At 39.4% G+C, this 6,239-nt stretch overlaps 1 non-coding gene across 1 annotated transcript; it reads right to left on the bottom strand.

Annotated features, from left to right (window-relative positions):
- Nucleotides 1-5,709: 5,709 nt before the first annotated feature.
- Nucleotides 5,710-5,816, bottom strand: LOC115029266. The gene has a single exon (XR_003834843.1). It is a non-coding gene; the product is annotated as a U6 spliceosomal RNA (small nuclear RNA).
- Between the last annotated feature and the right edge of the window lie 423 nt (nucleotides 5,817-6,239).

Here is a 6,239-nt window from a genome sequence, read left to right as displayed (position 1 = left end):
GTGTTTGAAGTGTAAGCACCCAGGGAAAGACCTCCAGTTCCTCCTGGAGCATGCAGGCTGGAGAGAAGGGACAGGAGAAGCCTTTATTTCTCTGACTAGTATCCACTAGCTATCCAGTTATATGGAAGAGTGAGAGTTCACCATTTCTTTAATATATATATATATATATATATATATATATATATATATATATATATATATATATATATATATATATATATAGAGAGAGAGAGAGAGAGAGAGAGAGAGAGAGAAATATTGCATAAAATAAGGTTTTCTAAAACAAGTGCTTGAAGGAAACAAAAGAAATTCACTTCATGGTTTCCAAAATGGAAATTTGAACCTCTTAGTTTTACTTTGCATCTGTCCTTACACTATCATTTAAGAGTGAAACTCACATTTCACAGGTCCCCAAAAGAACAAATTTTAGCAGCCAGCAAGAGTCATCTCTTTAATTTGTGTACAACTATCATTTTCCAAGCCTAAGAAAAACTTGAACTTGGGGATTCTATCATTGAAAGAGGAAAGAAACCAACGTCAAAGCTACAAAAAGCATGGAGCGGCATAATTCCTTTCACTCCTAGGTTCCACTACTGTGAGAACATCACACAAACAGCACAGTAAAAGTGGTCCTCTGCTCTACTGAACCTTCTTATGCATTTCTCTTGTTCAGTTTAGGGGATTCTTCAAAGTCCATGGATGGTTCACAATGACTTAACATCGTCTCATTATCCTGGTGTTAATGATGCAGAGTCTCGGGGATCGATGGATACTGTTGTCAACCAAAGAAGCCAGAGACTAGTTAAGAAAGCAATGATGATTCGGTGTTGGGGAAAGTAGGAAGGAGTTCACAAGCCAGAGACTCCAAGCCCCATCCTGGGCACATGCTGGAGGGTGAGGTCTGGAAGACTCTTATCTCCCACATTCACTCCCAGGACCTGGCTTGTCCTGAAGAGCTTCCCGAGTCTCCTCACTTTGAATCCTTGCTCTGTGCTTGAATGTAGGCCACTAGGGAAGATCTCTCCACAACTGTGAATGATTCCGTAGCTCTGCTTGGACTCCTTCCCTTCACACGCCAAGATCTGAACCCTCATGTTCCTCCAAAGTGCTCTCCTCTAAGCATCCCCAGGCTTAGCGGATGTCAGCAAGGGCAGCGTCAAACTGATTCTCCAGGCCAGCGACCCTGGCATCCTCCTTCACACTTGCTTCTGTTACATCCAGAAATTATTGCAATGCAGCCCAAATCCTACAGAGCCTCAGCATAGCTGCTTGCCACACTAAGCCACTTCTGCCTCCCTCCTGAGCTATTTCAGCCATCTCCTACATGATACACGTTATATTCTTACTGCCTTTGATCCACCTATAAATTCTCAGCACATATACCCTCAAAGCAAAACCTTATTCTTTATTTCACTGAAAGAACTAAAGTCCTCATAAAACCCTCACACATGCACCCCTTTTTCCTTCCCCTCCTCCTCCCCCCTCACTTATGCTGGTCCAGCCAGAATGCCCTTTTTTGTTATACACCAACTTCACTCTTTTACAAGAGGTTTTACACTTGCTACCTTGAAGGCCTAGAAGAGTCTGCCAGGAGCATCACGGGGTTGGTTCTTTCTCCCTTCAGCTGACACAAATTGTCTTTAAATGAGAACCTCCTGGAACTTTCTCATATTTCACAATTCATCCTTTATCTCACTGGTCAACTTTTTTTTCTTTACAGCACATCTTTACTTAAGGATTTTTATCTCCTCTTCCTGACCTCCTCTTGAGTAGAAGTTCTTTGAGATAAGAGATCTTGCCAAGGAGTTTCTCACTGTATTAGTAAATGTTTGCTGGCGTGCTTCCTGGTGCCCATTGAAACACAAGCCACAGAGCATATGCATGCTTTCTTTCCTTCTTTCTTTCTTCCTTCCTTCCTTTCTTTCTTTTTCTTTCTTTCTTTCTTTTTCTTTCTTTCTTTCTTTCTTTCTTTCTTTCTTTCCTTCTTTCTTTCTTTCTTTCTTTCTTTCTTTCTTTCTTTCTTCCTTCCTTCCTTCCTTCCTTCCTTCCTTTCTTTCTTTCTTTTTCTTTCTCTTTCTTTCTTTCTTTCTTTCTTTCTTTCTTTCTTTCTTATTTCTTTTGGTTTTTCAAGACACGGTTTCTCTGTGTAGCCTTGGCTGCCCTGGAACTCACTCTGTAGACCAGGCTGGCCTTGAACTCAGAAATCCACCTGCCTCCGCCTCCCAAGTGCTGGGATTAAAGGTGTGTGCCACCACGCCCAGAGAGCATATGCATTGTACAGGACCATAATAAAGAAAAGAAAGCCTAAACACCTAATTGGATATGCAGGATTTTAGAGTACTGAATTTTCTGTGTTCTAGTTTTCTAGGTATCAAACCTGTGAAAATTCTCTCAGAGTATTCAATCTTCAATAAACACTCATGGGAACTAAGATTTCACAATTCTTACCAAGGTCTCACTCATGATGGATGACAGAGATGTTGCTAGGCACACGAGGGAAGCCAACTGTAGAGCTTTGCATGGAGTAGTCAGCCTCCACATCGGGGATTCTGATGCTGACCCACCAGGAAACTGAAGCAGCCATCTCTTTTCTTTGTGGCTTGTGCTTCCCACTAGAGAAATGAAGATCAAAGAACCTATCCCTATTGTATACCCAACTATGTTAATTCAATGTATTTAAAGAAAATTATCATTGTAATTTTTAATATGTTGTTTTGTCTTATTTGTTGAGATAAAATCTTGCCAAGGAACTCACACAGGCCTGAAATTCACTATGTAGTCCATACTTTCAATTCTTCTGCTTCAGCCTCCTGAGTGCTGGGATTACAGGTGTCCACCACTTCAACTGACTTTAATATGTTCTTGTTAACACTAAATTACAAAATCTTTGAAGGTGGTGACTCCCCTTATCATTCAGATACTACTATATGCTCGTAGAACATTAGTAGCAACACCAATTATATTTTATTGGATTTGAGAAGTAGCCTTATACTTACTGACAGCAGATTGCTTTTAAGATAATGGACATATATTTGCTGCAAAATGTTTATCAAGCTCTGTGAAGGGAAGTGGAGACATACCTCCTCTTGATACAGCTGCCAATTTATAAAGGGAAATGGAGTAGAGCCTGTCCTTGAAACAGATGCCAATATATAAGACTTAAATATGTATGACAGAACAGTGGACTAATAGCTCAGTTAAGAACACTTGCTTCTCTTGTAGAGGACCCAGGCTAAGTTCTCAGCATCTATATGGCAGCTTACAGCCTTCTGTAACTATAGTTCCAGGGTCTCTCGCTCCCCCTTCTGGCCACCACAGGCACTGGGCACATGTGTGGTGCACACATAAACATTCAGGGAAAACACTCATACACATAAAAAAAATAAAAATAGATCTTTTAAAATATTATGGCAACACAAAAACCATTCTTGATCCCTAAAACTATTTTGGAAATTCTATTTACTGTGTTTAGAAAACTAGAGCGTTGAAATAAAAGATTAAAATAAATTAAATAAATGGTTAAAATGACCACAATTGGAATGACTTTATCAGAGCAGTATAATACAAATGACATACAAAAGAACTGATCATGGTCCTCTGTTAGGAAACATTGTCAGCCTAAAATATACTCTAGGAAATGCCTGAGCTTTGTCCTCAAATCCAGATATATAAACTTCAGTTCTATCACTTAGCAGCTATGTACCCTGGCCCAAATTATTCATTCTATCTCTGGCCTTAATTTTCTCATTACTCACTTGCATGTAAAAATATCATGTCTGCTGTGAACTAAATGCTTGAGTGAGTCCCACAAAATTCCTGTGTTGAAATATGAATGCCATTATGATAATATACTACTAAGCGGTTTTGTCATTGTGTCTATCACAGCATCATAAAAGTGGCATGGTGGCAGAGTAGAGTAAGGGCTCCAGAGACCCTAGAGGCCTTCCTAGATACAAAAGGAAAGTGTTCATCAAGTGTGGGGGCACACAGCTGGATAAGAGCATCCGAGGATGCAGCTCAGCTTGATGAAAGAGTTGAAGGCTGGCTGGGTTTGCACTTCAAAGTAGAAGGTAAACTCAATCAGACTAAAAGCTTATGTGTGCTCTCAGGAGTGACAGTGTGGTCCTGCCCAGATAGATGATGGGACCAAAAGCACAAGAACTTATGTATTAGGTTGTAGTGACAGTCTGGCTCATAATTGATAACGGCCCATGACTAAGAGTATATCTGTTTACATTAGTGGTGTTTCACTATAGCCCCAAAGTCAGACCCACGAGAATTGGAACAGGCTTTTATTTACATATTCAAATTGGGTGCTTATGACAAAGTGATTGTCATCTTTGCTTTTAATGACCTTTAATTTACCATTTAAAAAAATCACACTTAACAGACAAACAAATCATTTATCAGTAGGAAGGCTTACCTTTTAAAAAATCGACAGTTACACACACACACACACACACACACACACAAGTATCTCATTTCAATAAGCTCCTGAACAAAAATGAGACAACACCAACCCATTTGAGACCCTCAGCCTTCATGTCTATAGGATCTCAAGACAATGCTTTCGAAAGTTCTTCAAAGGGAGTAAGATTAATTCCAAAACTCTGACTGCCCCATTTCCGGGACTTAGGCCTATTCATCTTACGATGATGTTTCATCAGAAAGACCTTCATGAGTCTGGACTTCTTAAAAATATAGAGGGGATCTGATCTTTTCTTTTGTCAGCTTGACAAAAAAAAAAAAAAAAAAAAAAACTTGATTTTAAAGTTTTCTTTTATAGATTCAATTTTTCTGGAGTTGAAGAGTTTCAGAAAACATGAAAAACAATGAATGCAGCTTTTATGAAAGGAGCTTCGTCAGTACACACACACACACACACACACACAGTATTTGTTAATACCAGTAAAGTATTAACAAAATAAAAGCACAATAAAATCCGGCTAAGTACTGCAGCTGTGTTATAGAAGAGATGGTTCATATTAGAACATGAGTTCAGAATTCTGCTGCACATTAGAATCTTGTTGCAATGCTTGACTATAGCTCTGCCCCCCATCTGCCCTATGACCACAAGATAAAGCAGGTAGGGCCCTGGTGTGAGTACCAGATAATGCCAGTGCTCAGTCAGTCCCGTTGGGGACTGCCTTTTATTGTCTTACCCAGGGCCATTTGACTTGAGAATGACAGGGAAAGTTGTCTCTGTCCGCATACTCATGACCTTACAACTGTGTGCACTTATTAGTAATTCAAATAGCAATTCAAATCGTCTGGGGAAATTATTCTAAGTGCCATCAAAGACCCCCACACACACCTGGAAAGATTTGAAGTCTTTTAGAAGACTTTAGGGCTCAGATACTTGTAGGTGGTTTTAAAGGTCTTCTTAATAAATTTTAAACAGTCAGATTTGATAGTCATTGCTTATTATTGTCATTTCCATTTTTTAAATTATACTTATTTCCATGCATAGATGTAAGATGGTTAAACCAATCTTAATTCTATTTTTTTTCTATCAGTCTGGTCTTTCATTCCCCTAATTAATACATTTAGAGTTGTCAATGCCATCCAATATTTAGTAGTATCAATGATTTGACCAGGAGTACTCATATTGAGCATGCCCTATATGATACAGTTAATCAGCATTCCATTTATTTCTTAAAAAGCTTTTTTCTTTCTTTTTTTATTAACTTATTTATTGACTCTGCATATGGATCTACAGAACCATCCATTAATTTGCATGCCATCCTTGTGCAGGGGACACACTGATCTTCCCGGTGTTGTTCCAACTTTAGTGCATGTGTTGCTTAAAGGAACAGAGTTGGGATTTTCAAAAGTACAGAAAAAAAGTGGCATCTGATAGCATACGTTTACTACATGGACTCATAACCCCCGGAACTCTTCCTTCACGCATAGTGAAATCTGTCAAACAGTTGGTGTGTTTGACAGTTTATTTCTGTCATTTGTTGAATACAACCACACACACACAAACACATTCTATTGGCATTTTTAAATTATTTTTTATTGGATACTTTATTTATTTACATTTTAAATGTTATCTCCTTTCTCGGTTTCCCCTCTGGAAACCCCCCCATCCTGTCCCCCCTCCCCCTGCTTCTATGAGGGTGTTCCCCCATCCAGCCACCCACTCCCACCTCCCTACCCTGGCATTCCCTACACTGGGACATCGAGCCTTCACAAGGCCAAGGGCCTCTCCTCCCATTGATGCCCAACAAGGCCAT

This window comes from Mus caroli, chromosome 14 (genome assembly GCF_900094665.2).
Source record: "Mus caroli chromosome 14, CAROLI_EIJ_v1.1, whole genome shotgun sequence".
NCBI classification, from domain to species: domain Eukaryota; kingdom Metazoa; phylum Chordata; class Mammalia; order Rodentia; family Muridae; genus Mus; species Mus caroli.
This window is presented reverse-complemented; position numbering and strand designations above follow the sequence as displayed.